General features: G+C 46.4%; 1 protein-coding gene across 7 annotated transcripts in view; it reads left to right on the top strand.

Moving 5' to 3' along the window:
- LOC132210095 (probable G-protein coupled receptor 139) overlaps positions 1–17,526 on the top strand; it is a 67,166-nt gene that overhangs the window by 44,374 nt on the left and 5,266 nt on the right. For 2 of the 7 annotated variants that reach the window (XR_009446293.1, XR_009446294.1), the window contains one exon: positions 16,587–17,264. The exons of the other annotated variants lie outside the window; for them this stretch is intronic. The gene's annotated coding sequence lies outside the window, so the exon portion shown is untranslated. Of the gene's footprint in view, positions 1–16,586; positions 17,265–17,526 lie in introns of those variants that run through there. 7 annotated transcript variants of the gene reach the window in all.

Genomic DNA, 17,526 nt, shown 5'->3' with positions numbered 1-17,526 from the left:
TGATGTTTTGGACTTCAAATGACTGATACTAACAGCAACCCATTTATTTTTGCTAAGAATTTAGTCCTAGCAACAAGGAAGTTTTGCCCAGCTTCTGATTAACACTAATTTTAATTGGGTTTCTGTTGTCACAGTCTGTCAAATCATGCTTTGGTATTACAAATAATTACTCTCACTTCCCGTCTGGAGTTCAGCAGTTTCGAACCAAGCTTGGAATGAAATCAGGAACTGAGTGACCCTAACGAAACACTGACTGAGCTTCACTGAGTAGGTTATTGCTGATTGAGCACGTTATCGCTGACATCTTTTTTTTCAGATTTACATAATAGACTGTGCACCAATATATCAGTGACTGGCTGCAGTGAAATTGCCCTGATTTTGTGTCCAGGACTTGTTTGGTTAATTGGCTTCATTGTTGGTAGTTGGCAGTGTTCCTGCTGGACTGGAACAGCTTGGCAAAGGATGGGACAATTTCTAGAGTCAGATATTACCAGGGCCCACAGCCATTGCAGTTTTCAGTGTCTCCAACCATGTCTTGATATAATCTGGAGTGAATCAATTTGTCTGAAAATTGTCATCTCTGATACTGGGGATAACTGCAGGAATCCAAAATGTAATATCTGCTTGGCACTTCTGGCTTAAGATTGTTACACATGTTTCAGCTTTATTTTTTTGCCCTGATGTGCTGTCTCCCCCATAACTGAGGATTCATTTGTTGGAGATCAGCCACCTCCTTCAATGCTTTCTTTCATTGCCCACTATCTCTCACAACTAAATGTGCAGGTCTGCAGAGTTTAGATCTGATCCATTGGTTGTGAGATCACTCAGCACTGTCCATCACTTGCTGCTTATGCTGTTTGGCATTGCAAGTCATTCTGCTTGGTAGCTGAAGACAATAAGAGCTTCTTCCAGGTTGTCACCTCATGTCTAGGTTTGGCTGCTGCCGCTCCTGGCATGTCCTTCTGCACTCTTCATTGAACCAGGGTGGATTTGTGGCTTCCCATTTGTAAAGTGGGAAATGTGCCATGTCATGAGGTTGCAGATCGTATGAGTCATGCAGAGTATGATGCTGTTACTGCTGATGGTTCACTGCTCCTCATGGATGCTTCGTCATAAGTTGTCAGATCTGTTTGAATTATTTCCCGTTCAGCACATAGGTTACTAGAAAACATGGTGGAGGGGTAGAAAATGTGAAGATCGCACAAGGACTGTATTGTTGTCACTCTTACTGATACATGAAATGGAGAGGTGCATCTGCAGCAGCCAAATTGGTGGCGATGCAGTTCAGTATATGTTTCCCATTTATTGATCCCCTCATAACCTTCTGCAGAACAGTATAGCAGCAGCGAGATCCAGCAGCAATACTGAACACTATAGTGACAAGATACCAAGAAGCTGCCCCCTCTGCCTGGCTGTGTCTGATCAGAGGGACAGGAACAAGCAGAGAGGGTGGTGATGTTGATTGGGACATAATCTTGATTTACAGTCAATGTCTGGCTGTTTCTTGATTCGTCCATGAGAAACAAATGCAAGATAACAAGGTGCAGAGCTGGATGAACACAGCAGGCCAAGCAACATCTTGGGAGCAGAAAAGCTGACTTTTTGGGCCTGCTGCAAGGCCACACCATTACCTCCAAACCACTGGCCATCTCCTAAATCTGTCCCAAAAACTTCTAAACTGGGCTTCGACTGATATTCGTACAATCCTTCTCAACAGACATGTTGTAGGCATCCCCGAACAACAAGGAAGTGCATCAAGCAGAAGGGCCAATGGACTAGTATCAGAATCAGTGCTGGCCCAAATGCAGTTCAACATTTGTAAAATGTGACCTGCCAATAACCATGTCTCGCAAATTTATCTGGGCTGATGTCTTCTGGTGTACCACCTAACCCCTTTAATTGTACACCTTGGACCTGATCCTGAATGAAGGTGTTATAAAGGTGATGGACTCCTCTAGCACATGTTGCCTTCCATTGAATCCCTCTTAAACTATATTCAGTGTATGAGAGCTCCACATATCAGTGTCCAAACAGAACGGTGCAATGACAGTGATGGACAGCATGTTCCCAATCCAACATCCTTCTGTGTGACTCAAGATAGAAATTTCCATGGGAATGTTCTCAGCATTCTTACTATTAACAGCAAAGTCTCATTACTGAGAGCCGATATCCTTCAATTAATACCCAGTTACCACTTGTCCAATAGGCACACATCGACCCATTTATTCAGTTCAATTTTATGACAACAATATGAGTAAACAGTGCACAAATCACAATAAAGAACTTTGAAATGATAAATCTTGTTACCACAACCAATATCAAATTATTATTAAGCCCAAGGGCTTTGCAAATATACATTTTTCTCCCCTTGCACGAATATAGTGTGCTAATATTTACATGTAATCCTATTCAAGGCAGCAATGTAATGGTGTCAGATCAAGCTTTAACGAGGAAACCTCCTGCTGAATCACCTCCCTTAGCTGGTGGATCAGCCTTTATCCAGTCCCTCCAGCTGTTTCTTCATATCACACAAAATGAATGATATTAGTTTGAGGCTGCCACATGTAATGTTAGGGAATCTTTGGAGGAGGCTGAGATAGATCATCCCATCCTCACTTCTGTCTAAACACTGTTGTGAATGCTCCAGTATTACCTTTTTTGTTGCGCTGGGCTCTTGCATCATTGTGAAGCTGCCTCCTCCAGTGAGTTCATTGATTGTCCAACACCATTTACGACTGGATATGACAGGATTTCAGAGGTTAAGTCTGATTCATTAGTTATGAGTTTGCTCAGATCTGTCCACCATTTTCTGCTTATGCTATTTTACTATTAAGTTGGCTTCAGCTCAATTTTGGATTGCCGTCCTGCTGCTGCTTTTGGCACACTCTCCTATGTTGTTTATTGAACAAGTGTTTATCCCCAGCTTGAGAGGGAGAAGGGAGAATCAGAAATGTCAGTATTGCAGTTGAACAAAGGGAACTATGGAGCTATGAGGGAGGAGCTGGCCAAAGGTCAATGGGACAATGCCCTATCAGGGACGGCAGTGGAGCAACAATGGCAAATATTTCTGGATATAATGCAGAAGGTGCAGGATCAGTTCATTCCAAAGAGGAAGAAAGATCCTAAGGGGAGGCAGGGGCGGCCGTGGCTGATGAGGGAAGTTAATGACTGTATAAATATAAAAAAATGAAGTATAACATAGCAAAGATGAGCAGAAAGCTGGAGGACTGGGAAAGTTTTAAAGAGCAACAGAGGATAACTAAAAAGGCAGTACGTGGAGGAAAAAATGAGGTACAAAGGCAAACTGGCCAAAAATATAAACGAGGATAGTAAAAGCTTTTTTTAGGTATGTGAAAAGAAAAAAAAATGGTTAAGACTAAAATTGGGCCCTTTAAGACAGAAACGGGTGAATTTATCATGGGGAACAAGGAAATGGCAGAAGAGTTGAATAGGCACTTTGCTTGTGTCTTCCCTAGTGAAGACAGATCGAATCTCCCAGATGTTATAGTGGCTGAAGGACCGAGGGTAATGTACAAACTGAAGGGAATTTATATTAGGCAGGAAATGGTGTTGGATAGATTGTTAGATCTGAAGGCTGATAAGCCCCCGTGACCTGATGGTCTGCATCCCAGGGTACTTAAGGAGGTGGCTATAGAAATCGTGGACGCATTGGTAATTATTTTCCAATGTTCAATAGATTCATGATCAGTTCCTGCGGATTGGATGGTGGCTAATGTTGTCTCACTTTTCAAGAAAGGAGGGAGAAAGAAAACAGGGAATTATAGACCGGTTAGCCTGACGTCAGTGGTGGAAAAGATGCTGGAGTCAATTATAAAAGATGAAATTACGAATCATTTGGATAGCAGTAACAGGATAGGTCAGAGTCAGCATGGATTTACGAAGGGGAAATCGTGCTTGACTAATCTTGAATTTTTTGAGGATATAACTATGAAGATGGACAAGGGAAAGCCAGTGGATGTCATATACCTGGACTTTCAGAAAGCCTTTCATAAAGTCCCACATAGGAGATTAGTGAGCAAAATTAGGACACATGGTATTGGGGGAAAACTACTGGCTTGGATTGAAAATTGGCTGGCTGACAGGAAGCAAAGAGTATTGATAAACGGGTCCCTTTTGGAATGGCAGGCAGTGACCAATGGGGTTCCACAAGGTTCGGTGCTGGGACCGCAGCTATTTACAATATACTTTCATGATATAGATGAAGGCAATAAAAGTAATATTAGCAAATTTGCTGATGACTCAAAGCTGGGTGGCAGTGTGAAATGTGAGGAGGATGTTATGAGAATACAGGGTGACTCGGGCAGGCTAGGTGAGTGGACGGATGCATGGCAGATGCAGTTTAATGTGGATAAATGTGTGGTTATCTACTTTGGTGGCAAGAACAGGAAGGCAGATTACTATCTAAATGGAGCCAAGTCAGGTAAAGGGGAAGTACAAGATCTGGGTGTTCTTGTACATCAGTCAATGAAAGCAAGCATGCAGGTACAGCAGGCCGTGAAGAAAGCTGATAGCATGCTGGCCTTCATAACAAGAGGAGTTGGGTATAGGAGCAAAGAGGTCCTTCTGCAGCTGTACAGGGCCCTGGTGAGACCGCACCTGGAGTATTGTGTGTAGTTATGGTCTCCAAATTTGAGGAAGGACTTTCTGGCTATTAAGGGAGCACAGCGTAGATTCACAAGGTCAATTCCCAGAAGGGAGGGACTATCATATGTTGAACGATTGGAGCGACTGGGCTTGTATACGTTTGAGTTTGGGACGATGAGAGGGGATCCGATTGAGACGCATAAGATAATTAAAGGATTGGACACTCTGGAGGCAGGAAGCACATTTCCGTTGATGGGGAGTTCAGAACCAGAGGACAGTTTAAAAATAAGGGGTAGGCCATTTAGAACAGAGTTGAGGGGGACTTCTTCATCCAGAGAGTGGTGGATATATGGAATAGTCTGCCCCAGAAGGCAGTGGAGGCCAAGTCTCTGGATACTTTCTTGAAAGAGATAGATAGAGCTCTTAAAGATTGTGGAATCAAGGGTTATGGGGATAACGCAGGAACAGGATACTGATTGTGGATGATCAGCCATGATCATAATGAATGGTGGTGCTGGCTCGAAGAGCTGAATGGCCTACTCCTGCACCTATTGTCTATTGTCTGTTGATGGTCTCAATAAAATTGTCACTTTGTGGACAATGATGTTAAAAATTGCGCTGGAGTAAAATTCTGCTGTCCTTGGCGACCCATGCCACTGCACATGACCAGATTAGAGTTGCCAGATCTATTTGAACTCTGTTCCATTTCGCACAGAGTTAGTGTCACACACATGATGGAGGGTCCTCCCAATGGAAAAGTGGGACTTCGTCTCCAGAAACGCTGTGTGCAGTAGACACTGTTACCGATATAGCCATGGATCCATGCATCTGCAGCTGGCAGATTGGAGAAGATGAGGTCAAGTATGTTTCTCTCTCTTAGTCAGTTCTTCCCCACCCGCTGCTGCCCCAGTCCAGCAACTATGTCCTTTTGGACCCAAACATCTCAATTAAAAATGCTGCTGCTGAACACTTTCTTTGAAATGGACCGCTCAGCATACAATCTCTGTTTCCCACTCTCTCAGTACTCCCTCCAAATGTTATTCAATGTGGGGGAATACTGCTCCACCAATTCACGGAGGGGAATCAGCCAGACGTTTCTATGTCAAAGTCTGATCTGACTCCATGAGGCTTCGTTATGTCACACTGTTGCTTGACTGGTCTGTAGGATGGCTCTGCCAAGTTTGATACTAGTCCCCAGACATGAGCAAGAATGACTTTGCAGTGTTTCCAGGGCATTTTTTATATCTGTGGCTGTCAACTGAAGAAGCTGTATGATACTGACTCTATGGCTGTTGTGAGTGGACCCTCCAAGGCTTCCCTTAGATGGCACAGATTTCTACAATTTTTTTTCTCCATGAAGTCAATGCGTAATTCTGTGTTTTTAAACTTACCAGTTGTACCTCTAATTTTCTATGCCATCACTTCCAGCTACTACAGCCCTCTTCATTTACATCCCTCACTGTCTCTCTCTGAGCCTCTCCAGTCCCATTCGCCCTCCCTATCCCTCTGAACTCCACCAGCCACAATCAGACTCCTTATCTGTCGAACCTCCACCAGTCCCATTCACGCTATGTGTTTCTCTGACCTCTTCCATCCCCACTCACTCTCCCTATCTTTCTAACTTCCCAGTCCCATTCACCCTTCCTATCTCTTTCCCCTCCTACAGCCCCATTCACCCTCCTTATCTCTCTAAGCTCCTCCAGCTCCATTCACTCTCCCTATCTCTCTCACTTCCCAGCTCCAACCACCCTCCCTATCTCTTTCACCTCCTCCTGTCCCACTTGCCCTCCCTATCTCTCTAACCTCCACTGGCCCCATTCACTCTCCCCGTCTGTCTAACCTTCTTCAACCTCCCTCTATCTCTAACCTCCAGCTGCTACTCCTCTCCCCCATCCTGTGAATGAATGGGAAAAAAATCCAACCTTTTCTCGGATTCACTGGCCTTGTTATCTCTGGAATATCTGCAACCCCATATTCCAGTTTCTGCAAACTCCTCCAGTGCATAAAATCTCTCACCACCTCCAGATTTCATTCCTCCTTACCCCTGTAACCTCATCCATCAGTTCCACTGCTCCCAATTCTGTCATCGCCTTCTTCCCCTGACATTCCACTCTCATTAACCACGACCAGCATCTACTCCACTTCATATCTCCTCCAGCCCTTTCAACTCTCCCTTTTTCTATAATTTCCACCAGCACCTACATACCTGTACATTTCTGTAGCTTCCCACAGGTCCAATAACTTCCCAATTACATCTCTGTCACCTTCTCCAGCATCTACACTTGCTGTCTTTCCTTATAACATTCTTCAGCACTAAGACTCCTCCATAATTTTGTAACCTGCTGAAGCATGTACATGCACCCTGATCCTTGTAAGCTCCTCTGACCCCTAAAACCTTTCTCATGCCAAGTGGCATGGTGGCTCAACGGTGAGCACTGCTGCCTCATAGTACCCGGGACCTCTGCTCAATTCCAGCCTCGGGCGACTGTGGAGTTTGCACATTCTCCCTTTTTGTGTGAGATTCCACTGGGTGCTCCAGTTTCCTCCCACAGTCCAAGGATGGGCTGGCTATGGGAACTGCAGGGATGGTGAGGCGAGATTTGTCAGTGTGGATTTGTTGGGCCACTGCAGGGATACAATACTATTATCCCTGTAACCACCTCCAGATTTCACTTCACCCTACATTTTGTATCCTCCTTAAACCCATATAGCCTTGCCTATTTCTGTTAGCTTCTCCATTCCCTGCACTCCTCCTCATCTCTGACCTCCAACAGCTATTCCAGCCCTTCAAATCTCTGTAACTTACTCCATAACCTATACCCCTCCCTATCTCTCGAACATCCTCCAGCACACATATATTGTTCCAAGTCTCTGGAACCTCGTCCAGTCTCAACAACAGTTCTTCATGCTGGTAACCAAACCAACTATTCCTGCCCTCCCTATCACTGTAACCTTCTGTAGTATGTATTTAGTCATACATCTCTCTAACCACGTCCAGCCCCCACATTCCTCCTCCATCCCTGCAAAGAGAAGTCACTCCTTCCATTCTGTGTAACCTCCACCAACCATGCACTCCTATCTCTGAAACATTGTCTAGCCCCTACACCCCTCTTTATATTCGCCAACCACAAGAGCCCTCCCTATTGCTGTAACCTCCACCAGCAACTACACCTGTTCCTATCTGTCAAACCCCCTCCAGACCCAACTCTCTTCCTTATTGTTGTAACCTCCTCTGCACCTTAATACACTCTTCCTTATCACTGTGGCCTCCTTCAATGCCAACTCCACTCCTTTTCTCTGTAACCTCCTCCAGCTGCTTGCCAATTAATCTGCCTAGCCTATTTCACAAAGGAATTTTTTTTCAAAAGTTTCTGCATCTTTTTGATCGAATTTCAGTCATGTCTGGACGTGTTTGTACATATCCCTACCGGGCTGTTGGCTGTGATAAGTTTGCTTATCCTTACTTCTATCTTGTACTTCTACCATTTGAAGTCTTGTTGCTTCTTGCATTGAAAAAAGATCAAGCTGGAGCAAGCATTCTTTCTCTTTCTTTTCTCTCTTTCCCTCTCTTCTCTCTTTTTGTTTTTTCTTCTGCTTGTAAATATAATTCAAACTGTTTCAATGCCCTTTCATCGTCTAACTCCAGTTGTATGGTTTGCAATTTTTTTTTTGCTTCTTTGCACTTTCCTGTTTCTCTGATATACCTAAATGCTTGACTAACTCCTTTACAATTTCAACCTTCTTTTTATTCCTAGTTAAACCCAATCTTAGCCTGTATGCTAATTCTAACAATATATCCTTCCTCTGTCTTTCTAAACTCTCTTGGAAAATTTGGGAAGCATCTTAAAACCCCAGAAACTCTTTATCAATGCTGAGAACCATTTCGCTCATGTTTTAATTTTACCCCCCCCCCCCCACAAGTAAGCAAAATTAAACAGATTTTTCTCATCTAAGTCCAATTTAATGATTTAGCACACAAATCCCCCACTCTACTTAAACCTGTCCAAATATGTTGATATCCATTCAGACCCATACGTGAACTGACCAGATCCTGGAATTGAGCCCCCAATCTGTCAGAGAGGGGAGAAAGGCATCCCTCTGATAGTTAACCGAAACAGAAGCCCCAGTCCATACATATTCTCCTCTAATAATTAAGCCAAAGTCATCTGGAAAAGCTCACCCCCCACCCCCCCAGCCCCCACCACCACCCGCGCCAACTTCTTCCTATTCCTTCATTGAATGAAGTTTCACTGGTATGCTGTTTCAACAAACATAAGTGAAAAATAAGTAAAGTAAAACTTAGCATCTCAAAGTTCACACAGACTGTGTCTTCTGGAATGCTCTGCCTTCTTCTTGCTCTCATGCCTTTATTCTGTTGATCTTGAGTCACAAACACCTTTCTTCTTTTGATTCTGCTGCCATGAACATGTTTTCTCTGTAATTTTCTGAGAGGGTGTTTGGCTAAAAATACCTTTTTTGAATAGATGGTACTGTCTTAAAGAGTTTAGTGATTTCTTATCGAGCTTAGCAATTTCTTGCAAGAGCTCAGAGCTTATCTGGGGAAGGGTCACCGGACCTGAAACATTAACTCAATTTTAACCTTCGCAGATGCTGCCATACCTGCTGAGCTTTTCCGCCACTTTGTTTTTGTTCTTGATTCACAGCATCTGCAGTTCCTTTTTTTTCTTCTTAGGGCTTATCTCTCCGGAGGCAGGTTGCTCTCCCCTCAGATGACAGTTGGCTCTCACTCTAATTTTCAAAAGCCATCTGCTTTTATACTTTGGATGACAACTCAGCTTTCTTCCGATGGCATCAGAGATAATGGGAACTGCAGATGCTGGAGAATTCCAAGATAATAAAATGTGAGGCTGGATGAACACAGCAGGCCAAGCAGCATCTCAGGAGCACAAAAGCTGACGTTTCAGGCCTAGACCCTTCATCAGAGAGGGGGATGGGGAGAGGGAACTGGAATAAATAGGGAGAGAGGGGGAGGCGGACCGAAGATGGAGAGTAAAGAAGATAGGTGGAGAGAGTGTAGGTGGGGAGGTAGGGAGGGGATAGGTCGGTCCAGGGAAGACGGACAGGTCAAGGAGGTGGGATGAGGTTAGTCGGTAGCTGGGGGTGCGGCTTGGGGTGGGAGGAAGGGATGGGTGAGAGGAAGAACCGGTTAGGGAGGCAGAGACAGGTTGGACTGGTTTTGGGATGCAGTGGGTGGGGGGGAAGAGCTGGGCTGGTTGTGTGGTGCAGTGGGGGGAGGGGACGAACTGGGCTGGTTTAGGGATGCAGTAGGGGAAGGGGAGATTTTGAAACTGGTGAAGTCCACATTGATACCATATGGCTGCAGGGTTCCCAGGCGGAATATGAGTTGCTGTTCCTGCAACCTTCGGGTGGCATCATTGTGGCACTGCAGGAGGCCCATGATGGACATGTCATCTAGAGAATGGGAGGGGGAGTGGAAATGGTTTGCGACTGGGAGGTGCAGTTGTTTGTTGCGAACTGAGCGGAGGTGTTCTGCAAAGCGGTCCCCAAGCCTCCGCTTGGTTTCCCCAATGTAGAGGAAGCCGCACCGGGTACAGTGGATGCAGTATACCACATTGGCAGATGTGCAGGTGAACCTCTGCTTAATGTGGAATGTCATCTTGGGACCTGGGATGGGGGTGAGGGAGGAGGTGTGGGGACAGGTGTAGCATTTCCTGCGGTTGCAGGAGAAGGTGCCGGGTGTGGTGGGGTTGGAGGGCAGTGTGGAGCGAACAAGGGAGTCACGGAGAGAGTGGTCTCTCCGGAAAGCTGACAGGGGAGGGGATGGAAAAATGTCTTGGGTGGTGGGGTCGGATTGTAAATGGCGGAAGTGTCGGAGGATAATGCGTTGTATCCGGAGGTTGGTAGGGTGGTGTGTGAGAACGAGGGGATCCTCTTGGGGCGGTTGTGGCGGGGGCGGGGTGTGAGGGATGTGTTGCGGGAAATACGGGAGACACGGTCAAGGGCGTTCTCGATGCGGGTAATATGGGAGACGCGGTCAAGGGCGTTCTCGATTTGCGGGAAATACGGGAGACGCGGTCAAGGTCAACTTCCTACAGACTAAGGGGGTGGCCATGGGCACCCGCATGGGCCCCAGCTATGCCTGCCTCTTTGTAGGTTACGTGGAACAGTCCCTCTTCTGCACCTACACAGGCCCCAAACCCCACCTCTTCCTCCGGTACATTGATGACTGTATTGGTGCCGCCTCTTGCTCCCCAGAGGAGCTCGAACAGTTCATCCACTTCACCAACACCTTCCACCCCAACCTTCAGTTCACCTGGGCCATCTCCAGCACATCCCTCACCTTCCTGGACCTCTCAGTCTCCATCTCAGGCAACCAGCATGTAACTGATGTCCACTTCAAGCCCACCGACTCCCACAGCTACCTAGAATACACCTCCTCCCACCCACCCTCCTGCAAAAATTCCATCCCCTATTCCCAATTCCTCCGCCTCCGCCGCATCTGCTCCCACAATAAGACATTCCACTCCCGCACATCCCAGATGTCCCAGTTCTTTAAGGACCGCAACTTTCCCCCCACAGTGATCGAGAACGCCCTTGACCGCGTCTCCCGTATTTCCCGCAACACATCCCTCACACCCCGCCCCCGCCACAACCGCCCCAAGAGGATCCCCCTCGTTCTCACACACCACCCTACCAACCTCCGGATACAACGCATTATCCTCCGACACTTCCGCCATTTACAATCCGACCCCACCACCCAAGACATTTTTCCATCCCCTCCCCTGTCAGCTTTCCGGAGAGACCACTCTCTCCGTGACTCCCTTGTTCGCTCCACACTGCCCTCCAACCCCACCACACCCGGCACCTTCCCCTGCAACCGCAGGAAATGCTACACCTGTCCCCACACCTCCTCCCTCACCCCCATCCCAGGCCCCAAGATGACATTCCACATTAAGCAGAGGTTCACCTGCATATCTGCCAATGTGGTATACTGCATCCACTGTACCCGGTGCGGCTTCCTCTACATTGGGGAAACCAAGCAGAGGCTTGGGGACCGCTTTGCAGAACACCTCCGCTCAGTTCGCAACAAACAACTGCACCTCCCAGTCGCAAACCATTTCCACTCCCCCTCCCATTCTCTAGATGACATGTCCATCATGGGCCTCCTGCAGTGCCACAATGATGCCACCCGAAGGTTGCAGGAACAGCAACTCATATTCCGCCTGGGAACCCTGCAGCCATATGGTATCAATGTGGACTTCACCAGTTTCAAAATCTCCCCTTCCCCTACTGCATCCCTAAACCAGCCCAGTTCGTCCCCTCCCCCCACTGCACCACACAACCAGCCCAGCTCTTCCCCCCCACCCACTGCATCCCAAAACCAGTCCAACCTGTCTCTGCCTCCCTAACCGGTTCTTCCTCTCACCCATCCCTTCCTCCCACCCCAGGCCGCACCCCCAGCTACCGACTAACCTCATCCCACCTCCTTGACCTGTCCGTCTTCCCTGGACCGACCTATCCCCTCCCTACCTCCCCACCTACACTCTCTCCACCTATCTTCTTTACTCTCCATCTTCGGTCCGCCTCCCCCTCTCTCCCTATTTATTCCAGTTCCCTCTCCCCATCCCCCTCTCTGATGAAGGGTCTAGGTTCGAAACGTCAGCTTTTGTGCTCCTGAGATGCTGCTTGGCCTGCTGTGTTCATCCAGCCTCACATTTTATTATCTTTCTTCCGATGGCATTCGTCCAAGGTTATTAAAACCATCAATTTTAAATTCAGCTGGTCTTCAGCATCTGAGGGCGAGGTTTAAATTAATTGGCTGATTCAAGCTAGTTACCCAAACATTCAAACAAGCCTAAGGTTTCCAATAATATCACCAGTTGATACATATTTCCATTTCAGAACTGTCTCTCATCACAGATGTGTGCAGACATTTATCTGCATAAATTTCAAAGCTTAGAAAAACACTTTGCCTCTGAAAGGAACCATGCATTTTTCTGCCTTTTTGTTTATTACAAACAACTTCTAGTTTTCTGCCTTCCATTTCATGAGTACTCTACATAACTTTGTAACACGGCCTAAGACCCACAATTCTTCTCCCCCATGAGTGTGTGTATACAAATGAATGGCAAGGAGACAAAATGGTTTGTTATAATTCTGTCTGTCTCTCCCTCTCTCTGGCTCCAGCTCTTGTCTGAGGATTCCTCTCGGCACAATATTTGATGCTCTCTGTCTTTGCATCATCATGAGTTTCAGCTCCCAGATCAAATCTCCTCTGCGTGGGGGCAGCTAAGTCTGACAAGACTGAGAAATGAAAATTGATTAAAATTAAAAAGAAAAAGCAGCACCAAATGCATAGGAAACACCCTTCACTTGCTGCCTTTCAGTCTAACACTTTATTCCCCCAGCAAAGCAAGATTTCCACACAATCGAACACTAGCCCCAGCCCTCCAAGCACAACAGGATCCCACTACTGATTTAAACTTATACAAACTGACACTTGCCATCCCTCCGCCACCCAGCATCACCTCTGATATTAAACCCAGGAATGGGGATCACGAAGGTGTCGCAAACATCCTCAGAACAGCCGTGGTATTTCTGTTTGAAGGGAAGGAGAGAAGAGATATTTATTCCGGAGGCTGGGACTTATCCCTCCTCCCAGAGTCTGTGTGTCTCTGTCTGCCTGTGTCCAAGCTTCCAAAATCTCACCCAATTATCGGCACTTTCCCCTGACTTTAAACCCAGGTAGTGGGAACAGATTTCAACAGGGTTCGATGGGCAAATGCTTTCTGACAGCCTCCAGGGATTAGATTCTGAGATGCTGGGCAATGAGTAATGGTGGGCAGTCAGTCTCCAGAGTATGTGTCTCCCTCCCTTAAAATTAAGGGGCATATGGTGGTCTTCTTGAAGCAGGTGGAGACGGGTTTGCACGAGGGAGAGGTTGAAGATGATGGTGAATACCTCGCACCAGTTGGTCTGCGTGTAATCTGCGTGCTCGGCTGGGGACACAGTCAGAATCCAGTGCTTTCCTTGGGTTGACTCCCGGGAAGATCGATCTGGCTGTATTAGTTGGTGTGAGCACCACACAGTTTGTGCCAAGACAGAGAGGCATTATGGTGTAAATTCACAACAAAACAGGGACAGGATGTGCTCCTACTGAGTGCCACTGGGACAGAGAGTGAATATTTTGCTGATGTGATTCCAGTCAAGCCACTGCTTTAACCTGAACGGCATCAAGCGCCCTGAGTGTCGTGCCTTATCGATAGTGGACAATACTTTGGGACTCAGGAGATGCCATATACAATCTGAACGAAGCGCATGAGGGCATTTTTGCCAAGTTTGCAGGTGATGCAATGATAGTTCGATAGACAGATGATGTTGAGGAAGTGGCAAGGCTGGAGAAAGGCTTGGACAGACCAGGACAGTCAGCAAACAAGTGGTAGATGGAACGTAATGTGAGCTTATGCACTTTGGTTGGCAGAATGGAGGCATAACTATATTCTGAAAGGCTTCATGAAATCAAAGGGATTTTGGAGTCCTTGTCCTCTCTTATGATTAGTGTGCAGGTTCAGTTGGTAGTTAGAAAAGGAAATGCAATGTTAGCATTCATTTCAAGAGAGCTAGAATGCAGGAGCAGAGACGTATTGCTGAGGCTTTATAAGGCTCTGGCCAGACTGCATTCGGAATATTGTGAGCTGTTTTGGGCACTGTATCTCGGGAAGGATGTGCTGATATTGGATGAGGTCCAAAATGATGTTGGAGATTACAGCTTGTCATATGAGGAGCAGTTGAGGACTCTGTGTGTGTACTCACTGGAGTTTAGAAAGCTAAGGGGTGCGATCTGATTGAAACTGACAGAATACAGATTCCCGCGACACATCCCTCACACCCCGCCCCCGCCACAACCGCCCCAAAAGGATCCCCCTCGTTCTCACACACCACCCTACCAACCTCCGGATACAACGCATTATCCTCCGACACTTCCGCCATTTACAATCCGACCCCACCACCCAAGACATTTTTCCATCCCCACCCCTGTCTGCTTTCCGGAGAGACCACTCTCTCCGTGACTCCCTTGTTCGCTCCACACTGCCCTCCAACCCCACCACACCCGGCACCTTCCCCTGCAACCGCAGGAAATGCTACACTTGTCCCCACACCTCCTCCCTCACCCCCATCCCAGGCCCCAAGATGACATTCCACATTAAGCAGAGGTTCACCTGCACATCTGCCAATGTGGTATACTGCATCCACTGTACCCGGTGCGGCTTTCTCTACATTGGGGAAACCAAGCGGAGGCTTGGGGACCGCTTTGCAGAACACCTCCGCTCAGTTCGCAACAAACAACTGCACCCCCCAGTCGCAAACCATTTCCACTCCCCCTCCCATTCTCTTGATGACATGTCCATCATGGGCCTCCTGCACTGCCACAATGATGCCACCCGAAGGTTGCAGGAACAGCAACTCATATTCCGCCTGGGAACCCTGCAGCCATATGGTATCAATGTGGACTTCACCAGTTTCAAAATCTCCCCTTCCCCCACTGCATCCCTCAACCAGCCCAGTTCATCCCCTCCCCCCACTGCACCACACAACCAGCCCAGCTCTTCCCCCCCACCCACTGCATCCCAAAACCAGTCCAACCTGTCTCTGCCTCCCTAACCGGTTCTTCCTCTCACCCATCCCTTCCTCCCACCCCAAGCCGCACCCCCAGCTACCTACTAACCTCATCCCACCTCCTTGACCTGTCCGTCTTCCCTGGACTGACCTATCCCCTCCCTACCTCCCCACCTACACCCTCTCCACCTATCTTCTTTACTCTCCATCTTCGGTCCGCCTCCCCCTCTCTCCCTATTTATTCCAGTTCCCTCCCCCCATCCCCCTCTCTGATGAAGGGTCTAGGCCCGAAACGTCAGCTTTTGTGCTCCTGAGATGCTGCTTGGCCTGCTGTGTTCATCCAGCCTCACATTTTATTATCTTGGAATCTCCAGCATCTGCAGTTCCCATTATCTCAGAATACAGAGAGGTTTGGGTACAGTAAGCATGTAGAAGATGTTTCCACTCATCAGAGAGACTATGATGCAAGGGCATGGCCCCAGATTGAAGGGATGACGCTTAAGGACTGAGATGAGGAGGAATTTCTTCAAGTTAGAGGGTGGTGATCTGTGGAACGTTTTTCCGCAAAAGGTTCTGCAGGCCACATGATTTCAGACAGAGATAAATGGGTCCTTGATTAGAGAACAGATCATGGGAGAAAGCAGGAGAACAGGCATTAGAAACATATCAACAATGATTGAATGTTGGAGCTGATTTGATGACTGAATTTCTGAAATACGTTGCTTTCTCTTATGTTCTACTGGGGCTTTCGTCTACTTTTCAATGCAGAATTGCTAGCCTATGACCTGCTCTTGTACCCTTATACTTTCATTTCAATTTGACTTCTGCTTCTGGTCAATGGTAAGCCCTATGATACAGATAGTGGGAAGATTCAGAGTCAGCCAGTAGTCCAATAATGTTTTGAATGCATGCTGCCATCAGTGATCTCATCTGCTGGGACCAAATTGTCTTTGTAATGATTGTGATTTTTAGTCTGTTATTTTCAAAGGATCAATCCCGTGCTGCCAGTCCCATTGAATTCAACACCGTTTGGCATAATTAATCACAGCCCTCAGCAAGAATAAATGATAAAATATTGAAAACCTTTCTAATTATTGGGAAGTCTATGCTGAAGATATTGATACTTTACTTTCATAATGTTTGGAATCAGAAACACTGCTTTCCTGTTTATGTTCAAATCAGACAACTTCTCACATCAAGATGTTGAACTTGGAATGACTTGCAATGATAATTTCTATTCTGTTGTCATTTCTTGTGCTGCTGTGTTGTGTTTTATTATTTGTACTATTCTGCAATCTCATCCTTCTTTAACTCCTGATTGAAATATTCTCTGGTGAACATCCTCCCCCCGACTCAAAATTTCATTCAATCTATTTTAACAGGGTTTTTGTTGAAGCTGCACATCAGAGAAGAACAGGAAGAGATAATGGATGATTGCACACCATGCCAATCATTGGACCAGTTTTTCTCTCCAGACACCTCAAGTTTTTTTTTAATGTTGGCTCAGAGACCCTAACTGCGCACTTTGGAGACAGTGTGGGGAGAGAGGGAGGTGAAGGGAGAAGAGGTGCAAGTCAAATAAATCAGAAGACAGAATGAGGATAGATTAACAGGGACAGACAAAAGATGGAAATTTTATTTAGAAATTCCCATGGTCTGCAAGCACTTTGTCTGATGCCGTGCCCTGTGAGCACTTTCCTGATATTGGCTGTCCTTCCCAGATCGTTGACCTCAAAATAATATCGTACTGCTGGGTTGCTGACAATTAAACAGAATCCAACTAACCAAAGTTGCTCTAAGGTGAATGTTGATTTACTTCAATAGACTGTGCCAACAACAGCAGGAACAGATAACGCGTGCACTGTATGAGAGACGAGGGCAGAGAATCTCAGTGAGGACGTTCACGGACAGAGGGGAAATCAGTGTCAGATCGATGAAGTTTGGACATGAATTCCATGGTTTTGTAGTCCAAATTTTAATTTATATAGCTCACTATCACGAGTGCGTTTTATAATTGTATCTCTTTGTACTTTCCATACTTGGTATGTACGGAAAGCCATTTTGTCCTGTATTTTGTTTGGAATAAATACATTTGATTAATATTTTCTCTGCTCATTCCTCGTTGTAGATGTATCCTTAAGTCTGCTCTTCATATGAGTTATAAAGAGTAATATTCCAATACTGTTGACTGGAAAATATTATTGCCCCTCTTTCCAATCTCAACAGCTGCGTCCTCTAATTCTTCGATATAACAAGTTATAACTACAAGAAAGAATTATTAAATGCTCTTCAAAATGGATTAGATTCTAGAAATTCTGGATC

This window comes from Stegostoma tigrinum, chromosome 10, assembly GCF_030684315.1.
Source record: "Stegostoma tigrinum isolate sSteTig4 chromosome 10, sSteTig4.hap1, whole genome shotgun sequence".
Lineage (NCBI taxonomy): Eukaryota > Metazoa > Chordata > Chondrichthyes > Orectolobiformes > Stegostomatidae > Stegostoma > Stegostoma tigrinum.
The sequence above is the reverse complement of the archived record's forward strand: the minus strand, read 5'-3'. Positions and strand labels throughout refer to the sequence as shown.